The following is a 24,984-nucleotide window of genomic DNA, read 5'->3' on the forward strand; positions in this document are numbered from 1 at the left end:
TAAGGTTCATAAGAACATTTATCCAGTTCTTATCCAGTGGCAAACGGTTCTCTAAGAACGCTCAGCGTGCTGCCTGTTGGTTGGCTGCCTCTGTGTCTTTTGTCCTTGTCACTGGACATTCTCATTCAGCTCCTGAACCCTGGACCCCAGCTCAGACACACCAAAGGAGCCCCAGACGTGGCGGTGGATTGATGGGCTAAATACGAGAATGGGTCTAGTTTTCTTGGTCCCCACATAACTCTGTTTTACAGATAAGGAAACTGAGATTCAGAGGGGTTAAATGCTCTGACCAAGGTGACACCATTAATAAAGGGAAAGACTGGAGAGTTGAGGCATTTCCCCCAGGAGGTGTAATGGAGAGCAGGCACCAGACCAGGGTTCATAGTCCCAATCTGCCAGCTACCTGCTGTGTGATTTTGTATAACTGACTAAGCCTCTCTGAGCCTCAGGGGGCTGTGTTGGTGAAATGGACACAGTAGTAGTAAATATTTTATTGAGTTTTTGTAAGGATTAACACAATGCGTGCAAAGGGAACTGCATATTGGCACGAAGAACTCTGTAAGTGTTGATTACTGTATTTGTTCTTATCGTCCTTTTTAATTGCTATTATTTCTTACTATTATGTAAAAAAAATTACTGCAGTGTTAGTTACTTTTATCATTGAATATATGCCTGGTATACAGCTGAACTGCAACAAATTAGTTTCTTTCCTTTCTGGGGGTTAGTCTATGGTAGCCTCTACTCTAACTGTGGCCCCAGGACTGAATGTTTGCAGGAGGTTCATGAAGCCCGACTCTGGCACATGTTGGGGGGCATGGACAAGGGTGAAGAGATTGAGGGTGATGACCTCAGAGTACATTTGCTGTAGGCAGGTGGATATAGCCCCCTCCTTCTAAGCAAGCGCAGAATCACTTCACATAAGCCCCAGCTCACCTGCACTTTTCCTGCCCTGCTTGCGTGATGTGACTATGAGAGCCCTTGCAGGGGCTTTCCAAGGTTTTCTTGAACCTTCTTGCTTCTCCCAAACACTCCCACACCCCCATCCCACTCCCAGCCTCTCCCTAGTAACCGACATAAACTCTTTTGGTGTCTTCTGAGATATTTCCCCTCTACAAAGACAGCTCAAGGACAAGCTACTTAAACAATATTTATTTATAATCCAACCAGGAGCCAGGTCATCTCTCCAACACAGAGAAACTATTCTGAGGGGCCTCCGTTGTCTCACATTTATAAACCTGGGAGGCCTTTTCATGATACAGAAGGGGAAACTGAGGTTGCCAGGAGCCAGGTCATCTCTCCAACACAGAGAAACTATTCTGAGGGGCCTCCGTTGTCTCACATTTATAAACCTGGGAGGCCTTTTCATGATACAGAAGGGGAAACTGAGGTTGAGAGAGGCAAGTGGTTTGCCCCCAATCACACACCTGTTAGTGGCAGGGTCAGGAAGAGACCCAGACTTTGGGGCTCACTGTCACCGAGGGGTGTAGGGGAGTGGGAAGCAAGCCTGGTCTGTGGCCCAGTTCTGCTACTTACTGCCTTATGGCCTTGGCAAACACTCTGATACCTCGAACCTCTGTTTTCTTACCTCTGAAATGGGCATCATTATACCTTCCTCACAGGAACGATAGAAGGAACAGAGAAGATCCTGAAAAGGAAGTCACCTAGCACAGTGGTTGGCATAAAATAAGTCCCCTTTCCCTCCTGCCTCCCCCTTCCTTCTGGAAATGAACAAAGGCTTTGGAATCAGACAGTCTTGGGCTCAAATTATGTGTGGACTTGGGGAAAGTATTAACTTTGGGGGTCTTGATTTTTCTTGTTTATAAGATGGCAACAGGAGTGACCATACTGAGGGGTCTTTGAGGAATTCAAAGGGATGATAGATGTAACATAGGAGCCCCTTCTAGACAACGCTGCTCTTCTCCTTCCACCTTCCTCCAGGACTCCCTTCACAGCGTCACAGATTTGGGTCCCCTGGCCCCACGCTACAGGGGCAGGAGAGAGTGGGTAAGTTCCTGTGTCCCCCTCCTCCGGGCAAGAGCAGGGCAGCTTCGGGCTCGGGGTTCAGCCAGCAGAGCTGATGTCTCTGGAGACAGCAATGCTCCCTCCCTCCCAGCCCTCGGGCCACTTCAGGACATGGATCCCTTGCGGGAGGGGGCATCAAACCCAAAGAGGGTCACAGCAGCAGCTTGCAAAGGGGGTGTTGGAGACTGGGACATGTAAATAACCCCGAGGAAACAGCCCCTTGGCACCCCTTCTTGATCAGGAGTAAACATTACGTTATTAAGAGAGACACTTAGGCTTCAAACCACTTCATATTTAATCAGCAATCACGTTCCCTTCCAAAAGCCATTCCAGGAAAAACATCAGTTGAGTTTTTGACAAGAAACAAAGCTTTCTGAAAACTTGCGCATGCAGCCCAGGCCTCGAGGGACAAACGCGTGGCCCTGTTTTGAGCCAATGGTGGCGCCAACCTAGGACACTGGGGCACACGCAGTGCACATCTGTCTAGTGTTCCCGCTGTCCCGAGGAGCAGAGGCGAAGGTTCAGGAACAGAGGGGCGGACGTGGGCTGTGAGGACGTTAGGCCTCTGTTTGAATCCCACACCTTCCTTCCGTGCCCGTGTGTCCTTCATCAAGACGCGTGACCCCTGAGAGCCTCGTGTTCTTAAATGTAAACCAGGAATAATTATGCCTATCTGGAAGGTTGTGCTGAGGTTTCTATCAACGACACCGATGGATTAGGTTGAACCATATGAAACTGCCACTTCTGAAGGTCATAAAGGGTTGAATACTGACAGTTTCAGACGCTTCATGCTACCGTGTAAAGTACGTGGCACATTTGAATAGCGCCCAAATTGGGTTCAACATTTACACAGTGAGTCTCAAAACTTCGTGAGCATAGGAGGTGGGGAGGGGGCATGAGGAATGTGTGCAAAAGGTCTGATTCTGAAGATCTGTGCGGGGCCTAGGACTCTGCATTTGAACAGACTTGCAACCCCTCACGCCAGGTGATTTGGATGCCGTGATGCTTAGCGCTCAGCTGAACTAAGCTTTGAACAAAAAAAAAACCAGGAGAGGAGGGAAAGGACAGGCTAGAAAATGGCAATTCCCTCTCCCAAGCCCTTGTCGTCTTTTTCTTTTTGTCCAGGTAGGTAACAGGATTACCTTGGGGTGTGTGTGTGTGTGTGTGTGTGTAAAAGAGAGTGGGAGAGGGGTTGAGACCCTTCTGATTATATTAAAACCCTAACCCTAACACTGGGAGGGCCTGTCTCCCCTTTTGAATTACCGATATCCTACACCTTTGCACCATTCTGAGGTGGGTGGTTAGTCAACATGAGTTTTACCCTCAGTAGCTGCCTCTAATATTCTAAAATTCTGGACACAGTTTCAGCTATTTTCAAAATGTCCTTAAAAGTTGGAGCAAGAGGAGTTAGCCAGTGGAGACATGTGGCATCAGACTTGGAAGTGTGCTGTGAGGTCCCCTGATCCAGCCTCCTCCCATGTCAGGCGAGGGAGGCGGCACCTCTCAAGGTCATGCGATGTGAGTCTGGGCAGTGGTGGAACTTGAACTTGAGTCCTCGAGGGCCAAACATTTGCTCTCCTGGGAATTCGTAACTCACCTTTTACTTTCGTCTCCTTATTGCTGTTGTGACTTCAACCCAGGCCAGCAGATTCTGAGTTGCATCAACGTGAACCTACATGACTTGTCCTAAGTGCTCTTTCCTGGTTCAACTGATACCGCACACACACTGCTGCCAGGGAAAGCAGTCCTATTAATTCATCTGTTCAACCAGTACCTAGAAATCAGCCACACTGAGGATGCAGCGATGAGCACATTAGACACACGTCCTGCCCACGTGAACTCCTCAGGCTCGGTGTTCCCACTGTGTATAATTATAAGAACTATAAGGAAAATGCAGTGGCACTTTGAGAACATATAACAAGGAGGCCAGCTCTAGTCGAGGCTGGTGGGACTTGCCTGCTCCTTACTTTCTGATGGGAACCTGTTGATGAGTCCAGGCTCCAAAATACATGTGCAAATTTCTATGAAATCCATACTAGGTCGAGACACCATGCTGGTCTCTATGGCTATAGCTATTGATCTAGAAGAAAGGATGGTGAAGCCGGGGAAAGTACGGACGCTCAAGTCGAGGCGATGTTGGCAACAACAAACACCTCACAGTGTTTGGGCGGAGTCCTCCTACTTCCTTGGGGAAGCATTCCTCGGTCCCCATTCCACCCACAAGGAACGGAGCCCAGAGACTCTGCCTGTGTTGCTTGATCTTGGGCTCTGTCCCCACAACTGCAAAATGGAGACAGTAAGAATCTCTACCTCACAGGTGTCGTGAGAATTAACAGGAATAACATACGGAGGTGCCCAGCACCAAGCCTCGTCTTGTAGTGCCTGAAGAATATTGACTTGTTTCTTCCAGGAAATTTGGTCCACACCACTTAGGCAGTACATGGCATGGGCCGGGCTTCAGCTAGGTGTGTGTGACTCCTAGAGGCTGGAGCCGCACCACCCCCCCCATCCCCTGTACCATGAGCTTTCCTTGGGATCAGTGGTGGAAAATTCTAGAAGACCTTAACTTTATGAACTTCATTCAAGACCCTGAATTTGAACTTCATTTGGGAGATATTAGGAATCCACTCAAGTTCTTTGAGCTGGGAGTCATATGACAAAGCTGCTTTTAGGTGATGAAAGACCAGGGTAAATATGGTGCTTGAGGATGGGATGAGAACTAGAGGTCAAGAGTCTGTTTTATTTTGGCTCCTCCATGAATTCAGTTCTAGAGGAATGCTCCACTCCTGAACGGGGCAGGGAGAGGCTGGGAAGGACAGATGGGAGAGTGGTCATCTCCCCCACCAAAGCATTTGGCAGCTGCCTGTGTAATTTGAGCCTGGCTCCGATTTAACCTATGTGGCCCATGTGCTGCCTCCACAGCAACTACCTCCGTGTCTGCTTGCCGCAGAGTTGGCTGGCGATTACACCGTTCCACCCTTTGAAGAGGCAGTGGCTTCAGATGCCAAATTTAAATCACTACCATTCCAAATTAAAGTAGGAATCATGCTGCTAGTTGCCCAATAGGAATAATGTCATAGCTGCTGTTCATGCTAGGAACTTTCCAGATAGTATCTCTCATTTTCCCAGCTACCCTGAAAAATGGGTGTTATTATTTGTACTTTATAGAAAAGGAAGCTGAAGCTCTGAGGTTCCCTTAAACAACATGCCAAGGAAACACAGTTTACTACGTGCAAGACGTAGATAATGAACCTAGCCTGCTCTGAGTGTGAAACCTATTCCTTTCTTTTTCATCACTTTTTATAGATGATCCATTTTTCCAGATGAGGAAACTGAGGCTCAAAAGAGCTATGTGAGTTGCCCAAGATCGTGCAGCTACTACAACAGTTAAGGGACAGCTAATTACAGAATGTTCACTGTGGCCCAGGCAGTGGACTAAGGGTCTATTATACACTATCTCATTTAATCTACCTAACAGCTTGCCTTATGTCACAAACAAATGCCAGAACTGGTATTTGTGATCGCGTCTACCTGCCTTCAGAGCTTTCAACTGCCCAGTTCTGCTGTAAGGAGACTGATGGGGGTTGATATAAATCCCAAGACTTCAATGGAGGAAAGGTAATGTTGGCTAAGAAGACACCTAATCAGAATTTCTGGGGTGAAGCTGCTACAAGCCACCTCTTCCTCTGAATGCAAGTCCTGTCCATTCCTAAGTGATGGGTGGAAGTCTGAGCACCAAGGATCAGGAATGTCTGGCCTCACATAATGGGCATTTGAGTGAAGGGCGCCAGTCACTTGCTACAACCAATGAAGATGTAAATCCCCAAAGACACCTGGGGTGGCTGATATTAGGTGGATGAATGCAGGCTGCGTCTCTGGGATCTTTCTTTCCCGAGGAAATTGGTGGAACATATGTCAGGCCTAGCTCACAGCATTCCAGCCCAAAGCGGCAGCTGTCCAAAGCCTGCGGGTGTCCCACACCCAGAGGTGAGGGGGCTGGGGAAGGGTCCTGACGGCCTCTGACCTAGTCCTGGAGACGAGGTACTGTCTGCTCTGTAAATACCACAGACATTCCTGGGGGATGAAAGACATGTCCACAGGCAGCATCGTAAGCCCCTCCAAACTCCAGACGTGCACTGGTCATCCTGGCTGGCTCCCTCTTTAAGCAGCATTGGAAGATAAAGGTACGGCTGTGAAGGGTGCGGAGGCTGGGAGCCAGCAGGTGTTTTTGGGCCGTGCTGAGCGGCTTGCGGGATCCTTGTTCCCTGACCAGGGATTGAACCCGGGCCCCCAGCTGTGGGAGCGTGGAGTCCTAACCCCTGGACCGCCAGAGAACTCCCCCAGCAGCTTTATTAGGAGCACAGTTTATTTTCTTCATGCAACCCCAGCAGAGCCACTGCGTTGTGGAGTTGGAATGATAATCATAAAATAAATGGACTTTAGTGGAAATTTTTGGAGTTCTATCGAGTGCTTGCATATCAACAATCTCTTTTCTCTCTTCTAACAGCCCAGTGAGGATTGCGTTGTTATTCCCATTTTTACGAACGAGGTGACTGAGGCCTGGAAAAGGTAAGTCCTTATGCCTCAGCTCCTAAGTAATGGAGCAATGTCTTGGGTCCAGGCCTCCTAACTCTGGCTCACATTTTTCTTACCATGTAACTTAGAGATCTCCTGGTTTAACCTTGCTGCCTCCACTAACCATTGGACAGATGGATATCCCACCTCTGCCTGAACATCCAGCATGGCCCGTTCTGTGCTGGACAGCCGAAATTTAGTGTTAACAAAATAGTGACCGTTTTTGAGCCCCTGCTGTGCACCAAACTATATACTAAATGCACATTACCTCTAATCCTCAGATCAACCTCACACGGTTTAAATTTGTGGGATCTGAGTTTCACAGAACACAAGTGACTTGCCCAAGTTCATACAACCAGTAAGTAACAGAGCAAGGATTCAAAGTGAAGTCCATCTTATGTCAAACTCATGGCATCACACTTTCTTCTTATATTGAATGGAAATCATCTTGAATTCCCATATAGATGTTTTAGTTCTGCCTTCTGTGGCTGCTCAGGACAAGCTTGCTTGCTTTTTCACCAATCGGCCATCCTGACTGATGCCGGATGACATCTTTGCTTTCTAGGTCTTAGCTCCTCCAGGTGTAGAATTCCTGGGTCCTCTGACTCCTCCTGATGGGACCTGGCTGTCAGATGGTTCATGTGTCTATTGTTCACCTTGTGATATGAATCACAGGGTAGTAGAAAGAACATCGGGCTTGAGGTCTAAAGAAGTGGGCTCTGTTTCAGTCTGGATTTACTAGCTGTGCTTCATCTCTGGCCTCATCTATTACATGCAAATACTACCTAATTCTCAGGGTTCTTTTAAGAACACAGAATATGAACCAAGGATGTGATATGTCAGTAAAAGGTAGATAAAGTACTTGGATGTCCAAGGCAGCATTATTTATAACAGCCCAACCTATAAAAGAAAAGCTATTCATAATAAAACAGACAACAGTATACCTACTTAAACACTCACCACAGGAGAATGGATAAGTAACAGTGATACATCAATTTAGTGGAATGTTATGCAGACATTAAATTTTTCTTGAAAAAAATACCTATGATAAAATGCTAATTAGAACAAGCAAGATATGTCAATTATACACCAATAAAGCTGAAAAAAAGCAAACAAGATATAAAACTTTATCTCTAGTATGATCTCAATTCCACGAGAAGTAAGATTGGAGTAAAATACATCCCAACACTAAGAACAATTATCTCAACAATTATCTTAAGATGATGGGCTTATGGGGGGTGTGTGTGTGTGTGTGTGTGTATGTGTGTGCGTGCCTCTTTACCTTTTTCTGTTTTCCACATTTTCTGCAATGAGCATGGGTCACTTTGAAAATCAATACAAAATACAGGGCTCAGAACGGAGCACAAAAAGCTACCCCCAAATAGGGCCTCACCGGCCTAAAGATCAATTAGTACCTTTTCAAAACCCATTTGTGTTTTTTTTTTTTTTCCTGCTGTGCCAAAGTGCCACTTCAGCGTCTCTCCTCTGCTCACTCATCTCTTTTGGCATCACTATCTTGATACGACTGGACTCAAAGAGGAAGCAAATACAATAGACTAAACCCAGCCTGTAGGAACTGCCCGGGCTCACGCTGCAAATAGGATATGCTGAGATAGTCTTTACAAAACAACCCAAACCAACAACTTCTTTAGTGTCTCATTGAACAACCACACGGTGGGAAAGCTACTTGAAAGATGATATTCCGGCCTTGACAGCTGCTCCTGGAGGGTCAGCTGTCCTGGACATGCCAGGGCCAGACAGGGCAGGGAAGGGTGCCAGATGAATGAATCTGGCCTGAGATACCATCGGGTGACCTGGGCACCACTGAGTCCTATCAGGACAGCTCCCTAAGTTATGTCTTCAGGGCCTGCCTGATAATATTATAACTGATGGCCTCTAGGAAAAATGCTGTCTCTCGCTTGCTGGGGAGGGCAGTAGGGGAGAGGTAAGGCAGAGAATGTTTTCTGGAGGTGCTTCAACTACGTGTTCAGAGCAGCAGCAGGACGCTAAGTCCTCTGTGAGCATTGGTGTGGCTCGTTCTGAAAATGGCAGAAGCTTAGCCTCTTTCCTGCCCTACTGTTGGAGTGGCCAGAGCTGGAGACTTCATTTTTCTCTATTTATACAATAGAAATATGTGAGAAGGAAAGGGATGCAGACATTAGGGGGTGCATCCTCTATGTTAGTACCAAGGTCTTGCCAAGGTCGTCCAGGCAGCAAGGCAGGATTAGAACCTAGGGTGCCTCATGGCCCGCTTTGTCCATTAAAGCACATGAGAGAGAACTGGTGGTCTTTTACCCCACAATTCTTCCCCGTGATACCGATGCCCATGATTCCTGCCATCTAGTCAGTGTCTGCTATGCACCAGGCATCATGCAGACATTTAGAAACATTATTCTATCTGTCATGGGCTGAATTGTATTCCCCCCAAATTTATATTTTGACGTTCTACCCCCCGGTACCTCAGAATGTAACTGTAATTGGAGATAGGGCCTTTAAAGAGATAAAGTTAAAGTGAGGTCATTAGGGAGGGCCCTAATCCCATATGACTGGTGTCCTTATAAGAAGAGGAAATTAGCACAGATGGAAGACCATGTGAAGACACAGGGAGAAGATGCCCATCTACAAGCCAAGGAGAGAGGCCTCAGAAGAAACCAATTCTGCTGACACCTTAATCTCAGACATCTAGCTTCTAGAACTTCAAGAAAATGTTTCTGTTGTTAAAGCCGGTCAGTCTCTGGTACTTTGTAATGGCAACCTGAGATAACTAATAATAAAGACACCATCCTAACCATAGCCCTGCCAATAGGGAGCCTTGGTTCCAAGTGACAAATGAGGAAATTCAAGCTCGGAGTAGAAAAAGAACTTGTCTAAGGTCACAGTTAATAAGACTTGATTAAATAGGGCTTGACCATTGCTCTTAGAAGAAATGGGGCCATTTTTGCGAGGGTGCTTTGCTAACTGTACATGGTTGTTGAATGAACACAGCATCAGGAGGCATCCCTATTACTTTTGCTATGGTGAGGGACAGTCCCTTTATAGGAAATTTTAGACCAAGCCTGGTCCTCCGGGGGGGCACTTCCTGGGGATGCTTTGCTCTTCAATCCCAGGGCCCCACCTTTGGGCTGGAGAAGGGTCTCCCCGATCTGTCTCACAGTTGCAGGGCATTGTGAGGTAGCAGACTTGGAGCTGGGGCCCTGGGGCTCCATCTCTCTCCATCTGCTAGAGTCCTGGGGGTGACCTTGGGAAAAGTACACAGCCTCTCTGACCTCCACATGTTCGCATTGCTCTGCCGACTTCTGCTACCAGGTTCTCTGTGGGCAGTTTAGGGTGGAGGCATTGATATTTTCCCAGAGGCAACCCAATCCATTGCTAATCATAGCACATTTTTAGTCTTTCTACCTCCTGCCTCTTGCTTCCTAATGCTGGCTCATCCCTTAGATCTTGGCTCAGCTGACCCTTCCTCAGGGAAGCCTTCCCAGCCTGGACTAGTTTCCCCTGTTATTAGCTAGGTTATCTCCATAGTGGACACATAGTTCCCTGATGTATCCCTCTCAGAGCCAAGACCTCTGCCGGGCATACAGACAGACATTGATGCACAAGTTAATATGCTCTTTTATTGCCCTGCCCTGTGCTTTCCCTTATTAGCACTTATCATAATTTTTAATTATGTACTTGATTAATGTCTGTCTCCCTGGCCCTGGCCACAGACTGAAACTCCATGAGAGCAAGGGTTTCGTTTCACTGACCGTTCCAGTCTCAGTACCCAGCCATGCCCTGAATGGAGGAGGCACTTTAAGAATATTAGTCGCATAAAATTCAGTGAAGGAGATCCAGAGATCAGAGAGGTTTTGATTCATTCAAAAGATATGGTCCCAAAGTGAATTTCCAGGCCTTAGGAGAGCTCGCTCTATACCATTCATTGCTGTATTCATTCAACCAGCCTTTACCCATCCGTCTCCTCTTGGGCTAGGCAATGCATTTACAAAATCGGTAAGAAATTGTCTAGGCCTCCATGTGGTCACAGCCTGCGGGGGGGAGGTCGTATTGACAGTGGTCGTAATAATTCAACGTAAGCAGTGCCAGAACTAGAGGCGGGAATTGGGTTGGTGCAAGCCCACAGCAGGGTGTGATGGACCCAGGCCTCAAAGGGTCACGGAGGGCAGAGAGGAGGCAGCTTGTGAGCTGAAACGCTGAAGCCTGAGCCAGGGCACTTAAGGGGAAAGGAGGAGATGAGAACGTGAGAGGAAAAACTTGAGGGAAGACCTAGAATGGACAAGAACATGGCTGGCTTGGGGGAGGGCAGTTAGGCTGCGTTCCAGGAGCTGTGCAGGGTGGGGAGGGGCGGGGAGCTGAGGGGTGCGGCTGGAAGGTGGGGTGGGCCCCTAAGGATCTACACGCATGCGCACTCGCTGCTCCGCCCACCCCCCAGACCTTTGTAACCGGAGGAGGAGAGCTGGTTGTCATTCTTATCAAGCTGGGGCTCAGCTTTTGTCCCCAGTCCAGGCCCAGCTCTCTTTGATCCCAGCAAGGCCATTGTTTCCCCAGCGCTGGCCTCTCTGCTTCGTAGGGGAAAATGTGATCTTTGTTCTCCTGAGACTTTGTATCCAAGTCCTGCCCTGGTGGGGACAAGCCGGGAGGGGCTCCATGCGAGGATCTAGTCCCCGCGGCTGAGGGACAAGGGCCACCCCTGTCTCCTGGCCTCCGCCTCGTGTGGGTTGCACTCGGCTCCCAGAACCCTCTCGCTGGCACAAGTCATGCTGTGTTGGGGGTGGAGAGGGAAAGCAGTTTCAGCTTCTTTATTTTGAAAAATTGTCTTTGTTAGCATTTCCAGCGTGATCTTAATATAAATCAAATGCAGTGAGGCATTTGGTGAAAACCTGGGTTTGAATCTTAGCTCAACTATTTACTGGCTGTGTCAGCCTGGGTAAGACACTTCATCTCTTGGGGTCTCAGTTGTCTTCTCTGCACAATCAGGAAAATGAAAATATTTATCCTACAGTATTGCCATGAGGTTTTATTCGTTCATCGAATGAATAAGCACCTACATGGAATCTGTTAAGCACCTACTCTTCATCAGGCACTGTGGTCCGTGTTAATGAGGTAGACTTGATCAAACCCCTCCTGAAACTTACCAGAGAAGAAAGACATTCAACTGACATACGTGTGACTTCTACAAGAAGAAATGCAGATTGCTAAGCGAGCGTGTACCGGCACTTCACTGAGTCTTGGGGGTCAAGAGAGGAGCCCCAGAAAAGTGATGCTAATGCAGAGATTTGATGCGTATAAAAGGAGCCTGGGATGTGGGATGTGGTGGAAAACATTAGTTCCTGCCCCCTCTGCCTGGGATCAGATCCCTCACCAACACCTGCTGGGTTTGAGCGGGTTTAAGAAACTCCCCCTCCCCTCTAGGGAACGTACTCAGCTGAAAAGAAGTGGACTCTGGGAACTGCTTCCCGGGGCCTGGAAATTGATGAAGACATATACAAGGTTACAAACACAGGGCCAGCTGTGACATTTTCTGTGTGCCTTAGTGAGAAGTGCTGGGGCTCTTCTACTGGAAGCTGAACCCTTGGCCCAGCTCGCCCGGCTGGAGGAGAAGGGGGAGGAGCTGGCAGACTGCAGTGCTTTGTGAGGGGAAAACAAATGGGTCTGTAACTTGATCGAGGTGGCGAGGTGGCGAGGGGAGGCTGCCAGAGCTGTGGGGATGAAGAATAGCTTTTCAGAGGAGTGTCAGGGGGAGGAGGTAAACTCCTCCCCTCATGTGAGGGGATGTGCAGAGCAGGGCTGACTCTTGAGTGGCCTCAAACCCCAGTGGGTGGGGCAGGTGTGGCGGTGCCACTTTGGGCATCCTTGGGCTGCAGTGCTCACCTGTATGGAGCACCTTCTATAGGGCAGGGACATTTACAGAGAAAATGAGGTAGTCCTTGCCGCAACCCCATCTGATGGGGAGTATTTTTACCCCTGACAGCTGAGGCTCAGAGGAGTGAAGTAACTTGCCTGAAGCCACACAGCCAGTAAGTGGTGAGGGTGAGGTTTATATCCATTTCTGTATGTCTTTAAATTCATATTTTTTCCACTATATCATGCTGCCAGACAATTTTTTCTGACAAGTTTTCCTTCTGGATTTTCTACATCTAATAATGATAGTAAGAATCCCTTTTATGTAACATGTTTTACAAAGAGTACTCTTGCAAATACCATTTCACAGGGTTTTTATAGTGCCTGCCCTTTAAGATGAAGTGTTATTATTCTCTTATTTGAGATGAGGAAATAGAAGCTCAGCCAGGCAGGTGGCTCCCCTAAATGCCACTCTGAAATGCAGTCCGGGAGCCGAGCCAGGAGATGCCAGATCCCATGCACTTTCCACCATTGTCTTGAGACCCAGGTGAGCTCCTCAGGTATCTGCTGATATCCAAACCATCTCCTAATCCTTCAAATGAAAAGCCCAAGCACAAACAATTTGTTTTTCTAACAAGCTCAGAGCCTTCACTGTGTTTCTAACTCTTGATAAAGCCCGCAGCGAAAATCCCCTTTCCTGGGGCCCCTCCTCCTGAGAAAGGGATGATTGGCCATGGGTATTTTTCACTGGGGTTCCCACAAAGAATGTTGCGTGTAATACGAAACATGTGTCATTGGAGTTTGCTGGAGTGCCCCACCCTAGGCCCTTCCCTGCACAGTGGGAGCCCCTCGTGCAGCAGCTGGTGCAGGGGATGGGGTGGGGGACAGAACCCTGCACACCTAGAGGGGTTCCCCCCAGAACTGGAACTGACCCCTCCTGCAGGCAGAGTGGGAACTGAGCTCTGTCAGCTCTCCTGTCTCGCTTCCCCATCTGCGTCCTTGCCTCACCATGTTTCCATTCCTGGCAATGAGTGGTGAGCCCAGACTCACCACACTCAGGTGCGTCTGAGCTCAAGCTGGAAACATACACGACACGTGCTCAGTAACATCTGTGGGGTAAATTACAGAGTGAATAGGGGAAGAACCATTCTGCTTTCCATCTCCATGCAGTCAGTGTGCTGGGATGTTGCTGAAGGAAAGAATAAGTGCTCTGTGATGGGGACCTTCATGTGGATGCGTTTCTAGAGAACTCTGAAGCTAAAGGAAGAATATCACTATTTTGTCCTTTGCCTTCTCAGAAGCCAGGATTGTTGGAAGCACTGGTTTTTGAACTTGAGTGTGTGTTAGAATCACCTGGAGTCCTGTTAAAGCACAGATTGCTGGGCCCACCCCCATGGGTGAATTTACATTTTTAACAAGTTCCCAGTTGATGTGATTGTGCTGGTTCAGAGAATTGGGAGCCCAGATGGTCCTTGTTCAAGTGGGGTGAGGATGAAGCCGAATAGAAAAAAAAAAAAAACAGAAGAAAGAGAGTGACTATCTTGTGGTGTGGTTGTCTGAAGACATTTTGAGGGCACGGGGTTAGTGTAGACTAGGGCCATCAGGACGGGCTTCCTGGACGTGTGGTTGTGATGGATGTGGAGGATTTGGAAGGTAAAAGGAAGAAGGGAGAGCTTTGGGTGAAGGCAGGCATAGAGGCAGCACTGAGCAAACAGCATGGGGATGAGGAGGCCAGCCTGCAGAGATATCAAGACGAAAACAACCTTCCTCTTCAGGGTTGCCTGCAGTTTACACTCTACAAACCCCCTGCACACAGCCCGAACACACAGCCCAAACAGCCTGGCGGGGCAGAGGTCACCTTCTCATCTCCAGGGAGAAAACCACTGCAGGGGGGCATGGGAATTGCAGGAGGGAGGGCGCAGGGCCACAAGGTTTGGCAGTTTATTCTCTTGCGAGGGGTTGACCTTTCCCCTGCTTTAACAGCTCTTTGCAGCTGCTTTACCAGGGGTGAACAATGCAGTCTACTCCTTGGCAGCATACTGGTTTCTCTCACCTGATTTTTTCCTGTTCCAGTTTGCACTTAAAAGTATCAACACAGAAACCACTCTTGCCCTCCTTAAGCCATTGGCCAGTGGCTGTCTCCTCTTCCTGGTTCCCTGAAACCTATGAGGTTCACCCCATAGCCCTGCGGAAGAGGAGAGGAGGAAAAAATCTGGACTGAAAACTCACCGTGTGTCAGGGCCACGCTGGGCACGTCTATACACGAGATCTCAGTGCATAGCACTGAGGGCTAAGGGCGTGTATAGACAAAGATGCTGAAGCTCATGCTGGGGGTGAAGCTCAGGTTCAAGATGAAGCCCCTGGCCCGAGAGCATGTTATTAGATGGTGGAGCTGAAATCCAACCTCCAATCTGTTTGAATTCGAATGGACTAAATAAACAGCACTAGCTCATTAAAAAAGCTCCGAAACCAGAGCCCTACCTGAGGGTCAGTGTACAGCAGGAAAATGCTTCCAGAACGCCATGTGCTCTTTTGCAAGTCCATATCTATGCACAGGCTGGCCTCCTTCCTGTACTTTCCAACCTCCTCTGCCCACAAGCTCCTGTTCATCCCTTAAGCATCCTCATGATGCCTCTGAGGTCCCCTACCTGCGGTAGGTGCCCCTCTTCGAACCTCCTCCTTCTTTGCATTTATCCTTAACATGGCATTTAGCACAATCTATCATGATGGATGTTTTCCTGGGCTTTTTTCCATTGACTATAAACTCCCACAATTTATGACTCTCCGAATCCTCAATGCCTAGCACAGCACTTGGCACACAGAATGTGTGTCAGGAGATTCTTGTTGAATAAATGAATGAACAGCTGAAAGAATGAATCTTGCCCTCAGATTCATTTCACCACAGTCGATCTAGTAGTCCCACCTCCATCTTAGACCAGAGGAGTTTCAGAGAGATGAAGTGACATGCCCAAAGTCCCATAGGTAGCCAGATGGAAGCCTATAAAAACTAAACAAAGTGACAGCCACCCAAGGTCCCCTGTCCTCCAACGTTTTGCAATGATCAACTGCCCAGACCTTTTACCAGAACTCGTGTTACTCTCTGATGATTAGCCCTGGAATTGTAGCCATGACTGCTAGCTGTCTGTCCAATACTCGTTCTCTTTATCTTGCTTACTAATTTAAGTGAATTGGGGGTTTCAGTATGCCTAGTTAAAAAGGACATTTCCCAGCTTCTTTAGCTGCAAAGTTTGGCCCTGTGACCAAGTTCTGGCCAATGAGACAGAAGAAGAAGTTTTGGGGTGGGATGTGGGGAAAGCTCCTTAAAAAGGGAAGGAGATATGGTTATGACAGATAGAGGTCTTTTTTTTTTTTAATTTTCCCTTTTCCTTTTAGAATGACATGATGATAATAATAGAGTTGCAGAAGCAATCTTGGACTATGAAATAACTTTGAAGGCGGACATATACTGAGGATGGAGGAGCAGAAAGACGGAAGGCACTCGGGTTCCTATAGGCCATGGAGCCCCGAGTTGCTTGCTTCTAGACCTCTTACATGAGAAAAAAATAGACTTCTATTTTGTTTCAGTCACTCTTATCAGTTTCTGTTTATTTATGGGAAGATGCAGGAAGGAAAGTAAGGGGTCATCCCTTCTGGGCCTGGTGGGCTAGGCTGTTTTCAGAAACAGAGTCCAGAAAGCTGCCAGAGGTGCCACCAGGCTGAATGGGTGGGCAGAGGGCAGTTCCCAGCTGTGGGGTCCTGGTTCTCTTGCAGCACCACCTCCCACCCAGCTCCACCCAGTAGGGACAGGGTAGGACTTGGAAGCTGGGAAGGGGGCTCGCAGTGACCTTGGGCTGATCTCAGCATTGCACTTGGGGGCTTGAATGGACTTTGGGGATCCAGAGTCTGTGTCAGAGCTCAGCGTTGCACTTGGGGGCTTGAATGGACTTCAGAGATCCAGAGTCTGTGTCAGACCTGAGGGACGTCTGCCTGGCAGCCATTTTCATGATGGTTTTGTTGTCAGAACACGGATTTTGTTGCTCGATACGGTAATTCCTTTTCCTTTTTCCTGACTTGTTGAGATAAGGGACATGGGCTCACCCTCCTGCCCCTGCCCCCCTTATGAAATACAAGGGCAGGTCTGGGAAAGTCTTCCATATCCTTTTCTTAAGAAGAAGCCCAAGACAAGCACTGATCTTCTCTTGCCTTTGGGCATTAGTAAATAAGGGTGTGAAGTCTGGAGCCACAGGAATCATCTTGACACCATTAAAAAAATCACAGGGACACTGGTTTGTGGCCCTGACACCTTAGAGGCACTGTAACACCCAACTTGGGATGCCCACATCTGGACTTCTTGCTATGTGAGATAACAGATAGCGTTACTGATTATCCCTTTTTTCCTTGCAGCCATACGTATCCTAATTTAAATAGAATCCGACCTCTTTATTTGACAAATGGGGAGAATGAGGCTCAGAGAGGGAAAGCAACTACAAGAGTGGCCCCTTAGAATCCTATCTTCCTCTCTAATGATGTTAAAAACAAATTTTTTCCTGCACAACACATGGAGTTACCTCAAGACTAAAGTGAGATTCCACACGTGTTGGGAATACATGGAGACCATCTCCATGGTTCTTTTCTTTCTTTCTAGAGGTGGAGGAACAGACATAGGACACGTCCAGTTCTACTACAATGAGCATAATCCCTCATGACAACAAAAAGAATAACTGGTCTTCAAATTTACAGAGCACTTTATCATTTATATGGCGTGGCAACACTTGCCAAAGTTTTTCACATCCATAATTTCATCAGATTCTCACAACGCTGGGGGGTGGGCCAGACAGGGATTATTATTCCCATTTTACAGATGAGGACTCCGAGAGTCAGAGAAGGCTACCTGCTCCACTTGAGTAAACTAGACCTTGAAACAGATGTGAGTGGATGAAGTGCAGGCCTACAGCCAAGAGTTACAATGTCAGTGCTCTTTTTTTTTTTTAAATTAATTAATTAATTTATTTTTTGGCTGTGTTGGGTCTTCGTTTCTGTGCGAGGGTTTTCTCTAGTTGCGGCAAGCGGGGGCCACTCTTCATCGCGGTGCGCGAGCCTCTCACTATCGCAGCCTCTCTTGTTGCGGAGCACAGGCTCCAGACGCGCAGGCTCAGTAATTGTGGCTCACAGGCCTAGTCGCTCCGCGGTATGTGGGATCTTCCCAGACCAGGGCTCGAACCCGTGTCCCCTGCATTGGCAGGCAGATTCTCAACCACTGCACCACCAGGGAAGCCCCCAGTGCTCTTTACTGTTTGCAGTGCCCTGCTTCCTCCTGTGGTCTAGGTTAAGACCCACAGGGACTTTGCAAGGTAGGCCAAGTGAGTGTCTCTCCCCATTTTACAGATGAGGAAGCAGAGACTTGGAGAGGTAGATGATGTGCTTAAGGTCACAGAGCCAGGTCATTTTGCTGATAAGCTGTCATCTTTCCACGACTCTATAGCCTTTTCTATTATCATTCCCAATACAAATATCTGACCTTGTGATGAGTAGGGCAGATATGGCCACCCTATGAAAGTAACATGTCACAGGGCAGAGAGAAGCCGAGTGACTTGACTGAGATGATGGTGCTCAAAGCAAAGATCCGAATCTGGGCTTCCCGACTCCCTGTCCATTGCTCCTCCTGCCCTTCCTACTTCCACGGCCTTACTGGTGAGGTGATAATGGCTTATGTCACCTCTCCACGGAATCATATTCCTGGGAATATGCTCGTCTTATCTATTGCTGTACCCTAGTGCCTGGAACAGTATCTGACTCAATAAATATTTGCTGAATGAACAAATGAATCTATGAATAATTCCAAGCAAATATTTACTGATGGCCTGGTGGGCCTTGGAAAGAGGTGAGAGGGCAAACTCAGCAGTAACAAAACACATTTTGGAGTCCACCTTTTAGTTTGCATTGTCCCCACTGTTCTATGTCCTCATGGGCCCGTGTGATATCCAAGGCGTGGCTCAGACCTGAGCCGCTCTGGGCAGCCCCAACTCTAGCCCTTGTGGGGCTTAGAATAGGCATGGCTGTCAAGGTAGCCTAAACGTCTACTAATTCAGTTTATTAACTCATGCATTCATTCATTCCATCCATTCATTCACTCATGCAACAAGCAGACCTGGTCTTAGATCTGGGGGATGCTAAGAGTTTCTGCCTGTGAGTTGCTTACCATCGGTAGGGCCACAAGTAATGAGCAGATATTAAAACAGTGAGGTAAATGGCAGCTACAGGTGGCTACGTGTAAGGTACTGTGTCCTTACATGGTGCTCTGGGAGTATAGAGGAGGGGCAGCTGATCCAGTCTGGGGTCCACAGAAGACATGACTACAGCTGCCATAATTGAGAGCTTCCCACACGCCAAGTTCTGTGCCAAGCTCTTTACATTCATCAACCGGTTTACTTCTCAGAACAACTCCCTAAAGAAGGTGTCCACACTCCCATTTTACAGATGAGCAAACTGAGGTTCAGATATGGGAGGTGACTTTCCCGAAGTCACACAGCTCACTTGTGCGAGTGCCGAGGTTCAACTCTAACGTCTGGGCTCACTACTCTTCCCCAAGCCTGCTGTGTAGACCACCTCCTTCTCGTGAGGTTACACTTGAGTCAGATTTTGAAGGGTATATATGAGTCAGCCGTGCAAATTGGCTGTGGCAAGGCTGGTGGTTGTAGGAATCACAGAGTATGAGGGTATGGTTTGGAGGATGGGCAAAGTCATTTCAGACAAAAGGGAACAGCACAGCAAAGATACGGAGGTTGAAAACAGCAGGTTGTGTCTAAGTGGGGAAAACGAAACGGGAGGTGGGTTGTCCCCACCCATCTTTAGGGAGAGCTTATACAGGGGAATCTTCCTTCATGTTGGAGTCAGGGATAGATTATCCCATGACCCTGACATTTCCATAGGAATTGTAATCTTTGGGTGATTGGTTGAGTCATTAAACATCATCCAGGAAAGTCCTGCTGGAAAGGAAAATAACCATAACTGGGCTTTGTAAATTTTGTAGAGTTTTTGTCAAGGAGGACTAAGAAAATATCTGGACCTTGTTCTCAGAGGGAGAAGCAAGAATAGGAGCCTGCCTGGCACTGAGTGGGTAGGAAGACTTGCTGGGTGAGTTACTGCTGTCGGGGAGGGGGACCTGTTTCCTTCTCTCCCCTTCTCATTTTTCTTCTTGCTTTTCCCATGTATCCCCTGAAAATCCACTGTGTGTCTGGCTTGGTGCCATAGTAGCTACATGGATGAATCACACACCTAGTTGCTGCCCTCAGAGTATCTAGTCCAGGAGGGGAGATGGGACACACTAGTGAATGATCCCAGGCGGGGCATCTGTTACAGAGTGTTTTTAGTTTGATAAACATTCCCAGGAACCCACGTGTGGCCAGGTGTGGGAAAGCGAAGATAAATAACCACAGAACCCCAGTTTCTGAGAAGCCACCGTTAAAAGGAGAGAAACTTAAAAGACTGAGTGTTAAGATGGAAGCAGTGCAAGACGCTGCGAAGGACAGAGAAAGCGGGGAGAGTGAGGGGAGCCACAAATGTGAGGTGACATAGCAGCCAGGCCTTCGCCCCAGCCAGGGGCAGTCACATTCACGTTTCCTGCACGTGCTCTTTGAGGAAATGAATGTGTGTGTTATCTCAGAATCCTTCAAGACTCTGTGAAATCCCTCCCACAAGCTCTGTTTTTCTGTTGAAGAAACTGAGGTTCAGAGAAGTGAAGTAACCCACCCAAGATCACACAGCTGGCAAGTGGCAGAGCTGGGGGCACAGCTAGACTTTTTGGCTCGTGATTTTTTTCAAGACACACTGCTGCCTCTACAAATAACACAAGGGAGAGAGTGACAAGTGCCATGTGCCCATGTGCCGTCTACTTTTAGTTTCTTCATTGGACAAAGGCCCACAAAGTGTCCCATTGTGTCACATCCGTTCAAGGCTGCGGTTGATCTGTGGGCTTGGGCTTAATCCAGTAGGAAGACACAGGTTGCCCGGCCTCACAGTAGGAGAGCTGGTTAATCCTCCCAAACTCCCTGTTCCAGCTCCATCCTTCCGTCACACGTCACACTGATCGGGATGGGGCTCAGAGCCCCATCTTGGAGTCTTTGAAATGTCAATGGCAGCAGTCAATCTGAAGCGCTCCCTGAAGATGTGTGGAAGTTCAGGGCATAAGTGGGGAGTGGGGCAGAGCTGCCTTGTCCCAGGCAGTGAGGCAGGCAAAAGTGAATGGGGGCTCTTTGAAGCCGTTGAAAGAAAAGGGAAGAAAAGGCTGAGTTAGCACACTGAGCTAACTGTTTTGCATACATCTGAGAGGAAGAAGTCACTACTCAAAAGCACCGAATGTCCTTGCAGCAAACTTTGAAGGCCAGTGTAGGTGATGTAGTCCCCACCTTGTCAGTTTTCCTGCTTGGGTAGCAATCGCTTTCGGATGACATAGGTAAAAGCATCCCATCCTGCCCCACCTAGAGTCCTATTACTCCTGTTTTGCAGATGAGAGCAAAGTGACACAGAGAAGTCAAGCAGGGTCACAGAGTTAGTCACTGGTGCAGCAGAGATTTAATGTAGGTCTTGGACTCCAGGACAGCACGTGGGAAAAGGGGGACACTTCTAGGGAAGTTCAGCGCCACTGAACACCGAGGAGGAGGTTGGAGTTTTGGGTCCACGCCTATCCATGGTCATGTTTGCTGAATGCATAAAATCCAGATGAGACGGCTGGGGAGCAAAGAAGCTGGTGTTCCTGGCCCCAGGCCCTGAAAGCAGGCTCTCACAGACAGATGCCTGCAGCTCCACTCTTTCCAGAGGAGCTAGTGAGATCCTAGCTCGGGAGGGCAAAGGCCATTCTTCTGAGAGAATGACCTCTTTCTCTCCCGAAGCTGCTCCTTTCAGAACTGCGGCTACCCCAGCCCCAGACACTGAATGCAGCTGCACCAAGAAATCAATGGTTCTCACGGCCAGAGAGATACTTCTGCACGGTTTAATTTGACATAATTATAAGTTTCCTCAATATGTTTTATGATGTGCATTGTGGTTTCAGCAAAAATTGTTTGGACACAAAGTTTTTTATCATTGAAAAGGAAAGGTAATCTTTTGCAAGTTCTTTATCACCCCCTCAGGCTGGTTCTCCCCTACGTTCACACGCTTCCATGATAGACCCAGTCTGGGGTTGCTTTTTCCCTTTCTCTCGTTTATGCTTTGGAGGGAGAGGGAAGCCTAAATTATATGGTATGATTCTAGAGGCTGTGAAGGCCAAGGGATGGCCAGGTCAATGGGGAAGGGGGGAAGGGTGCCTCCTGGAAATGGAGATGACCTCAGGCTCCCTGAGTCACGCTGTCTGTGGCCAAGGACCCTGGAACACAGACCACCCTGTGGCCCCCTGGGAGCACTGGCTTGGGAGTCTGCTCATTCAGGACTCAAAGCCTGGATCTGTCACTTGCTATCTGTATGACATCAGACAAGTTGCTTAACCTTGCCCCTACAATTCAGTTTGCTTCCCAAACTGAGGTTCAAATATTCCTGGAAGGAGCATGTCACTGTACTGGGGTGGGGAGCAAAGTCACCCAGCACAGAATTTCTTCATGAGGCACCGGTGTTTATCAAAATGGCAGTGTGTGTGTGTGTGTGTGTGTGTGTGTGTGTGTGTGTACTGCAGCAACAATAATATAATATTTATATAAAAACAAATACTGCTAAGTAGTGGAGGAGATAGTCACCTGCTCATGAATTTTAAGGCTGACCAAGGAACTTTGAAGGTATTTATTATTTGTCTTGGCCAGCTTTTGTCTACCCATTCTCTCTTAGTTCTTACCCATTCTCTTTTTTGGCCTGTTTAAAGATGCCTCAGAGAAAAGTGTGACAGACAGCCATTTCTCCTGTAAAATAGATGTTATATTCCTTGCCTAAGAGCAGTGGTGTCATGATTACCTAAGAGAACTGTTTAAAACCATTCAAGCCTTGGTGCTGAGTTTCTAGATACAACACCAAAGGCATGGCCCATGAAAGAAAAAGCTGGTAAGTTGGACTTTATTAAAATTAAAAACTTCTGTTCTGTGAAAGACACTATTAAGATAGTCCAAAGATCAGCCACAGAATGGGAGAAAATATTTTCTAAACACATGTGTGACAAGAGATTTATATTCAAAATATACAAAACACTTAAAACTCAACAATAAGAAAATGGGCAAAAGATCTAAACAGACTTCTCACCAAAGAAGATCTACAGAAGGTACATAATCACATGAAAAGATGATGCACATCATTTGTCATTAGGAAAGTGCAAGTTAAAACAACAATAAGGTATCAGTACACACGCACAAGAATGGCCCAGATTTGAAACACCGACACCACCAAATGCTGGTGAGGATGTGGAGCAACAGGAACTCTCATTTATTGCTGCGGGGAATGTAAAATGGCACGGCCACTTAAGGAGACAGTCGGGCAGTTTCGTACAAAGCTAACTATTGTCTCGCCATATGATTCAGCAATTGTACTGCTAGACATTTCTCCAACTGATTTGAAAACTCATGTCCAAACAAATCCCTACACACTAGTGTTTAGAGAAGCTTTATTCATAATTGCCAAAACCCAGAAAGCCCCCACCCCCGCAAATACCCAAGATGTCCTTTGATAGATGGATAAACTGTGGTACATATATGCAATGGAGTATTATTCCACAATAAAAAATAAAGAGCTATTAAGCCATAGAAAGATACGGATGAATCTTAAATGCGTATTGCTAAGTGAAGGAAAGTAGTCTGAAAAGGCTGCATACTCTATGATTCTAATTATATGCCATTTTAGAAAAGGTAAAACTATAGTGGAGATAAAAAGACCAGTAGTTGCCAGAGGATTGCGGGGGAGGGTTGAATAGGTGAAGCATAGGGGATTTTTTTAGGGTGGTGAAACTATTCTGTATGACACTGTAACTGTGGATATGTGACATTATGCATTTATCAAAACACATAGAACTTTAGAGCAGAGTGAACCTTAATGTATGCAAATTAAACAAATCATGTAGGAGGTCAAAGGATCCCAGGATGGAATACAGAATGTGACCAAATAATCTAACTGTATTACAAATGTATGAGGCAACTTTAAGTGAAGGGAGTGGAGGAAAAGGTTGCTAACCTAAGTAACTTTGGAAATGAGTGGTGTTTGTGAAACTAAAGGCAAAAGAAACTGTATATGAGCACTGGACTCTAGTTAAAGGTTGCTTCCCATGGAATATGAGTTAACAGTTCTGATACTGTTATACAAATATACTGGAGTTGAACAATTAAATAAATGAATGGTGGGAGCCAGCTTTCTTACTATTGGAGTGAGAGTACATACTTGAGCAAGAGGAGGAAGCTAGAATGATCCCGGAGGTAACGGATCAGAGTGGGAGACATCAGTAAGAACTATGTTTAGCTTAATATAGATACAGATGGTTACATCCAGATATATATATATATATATATATATATATATATATATATATATATATATACATGGATCTTTTGTTACTATACATACATATATTTCCTTGCTCTGTCAGCTGAGAGAGCGTAGAATCAATGACACTCCAGTCATGGGGAACACACCTAGTGTCCAGATCTTGATTTAATACCATTCTCCAATAAAAGGAACCATTTCTCCTTAGAGAAATGGCCGAATCTAAGACTGGGGCAGGAAATTTATAAGATGAGCCTAGAACACCTCATATACCAGAAAATAAGGGAGTGCTCAAAAATAAAACAAAACAAGGTAAAACAATGATGGGTATGTCAAAGCGATTCAGGAACCAGCTGAAAGAACTCCCAAAGGCCAAAGCTGGAACCATCTGAGCAACAAAATTAGTAAGCTAATATTCAATTATAACACAAAATACAAAATAAATATCCATGAATCCATGCTGATATAAACAAATGATTGAATAAATAAATCAACAAGGGAGAATATATAAGTTTCCCATACAGCAGAACTCCAAATAATTTATGTAGATACTCTGCCATCATGGAGGTGAAGCATATGTCCGCACCCAGGTGTAGACTTCACATAGTGGTTTCCTCCCAAAGAGTGCAGTATGAAAAGGGAGAGAAAAAGAGTAACTCCGCAGTGGAGAAATCTGACAAATACTACCTCGGCCAGGTGATCAAGGTCAGCATCAACAATGTTAAGTCATTTTTGATATGCTAAGACCAAAATGGTACTTTACCACTGTGGTCTTCCTTCCCAAACCTCAGTCTATCTAATCCTATGAAAAACATCAGACAAAGCCTAACTGAGGGACAATCTACAAAATACCTGACCAATATTCCTCAAAGTTGTCAAGGTGATCCAAAACAAGGAAAGTCTGAGAAACTGTCACAGCCAAGAGGAACTCAGGAGAAAAGATAACTAAATATAATATGCTATCCTGGATGGGATCCTGGAACAGAAAAAAAAGGACATTAGGTAAAAATTAAAGATATCTGAATAAATATGGACTTCAGCTATAACACTGGCATGTTAATTATAACAAACAGACCACATCTATGTACCATGTTGATAATGGGG

The 24,984-nt window shown here is 46.8% G+C and overlaps 1 long non-coding RNA gene across 12 annotated transcripts in view; it reads left to right on the plus strand.

The window, feature by feature from the left end:
- The window catches only part of LOC309638782, a 390,227-nt gene that overhangs the window by 25,507 nt on the left and 339,736 nt on the right, over positions 1-24,984 (plus strand). For 8 of the 12 annotated variants that reach the window (XR_014251270.1, XR_014251271.1, XR_014251272.1 and 5 more), the window contains 2 exons: positions 6,530-6,591; positions 17,297-19,569. This is a non-coding gene — a long non-coding RNA (uncharacterized lncRNA). Of the gene's footprint in view, positions 1-5,328; positions 6,010-6,529; positions 6,592-17,296; positions 19,570-24,984 lie in introns of all 12 variants that reach the window. The other 4 variants (XR_014251280.1, XR_014251281.1, XR_014251275.1 and 1 more) reach the window with 3 other exon arrangements.

Source organism: Balaenoptera physalus, assembly GCF_965194825.1.
Source record: "Balaenoptera physalus genome assembly, chromosome: 1".
Lineage (NCBI taxonomy): Eukaryota > Metazoa > Chordata > Mammalia > Artiodactyla > Balaenopteridae > Balaenoptera > Balaenoptera physalus.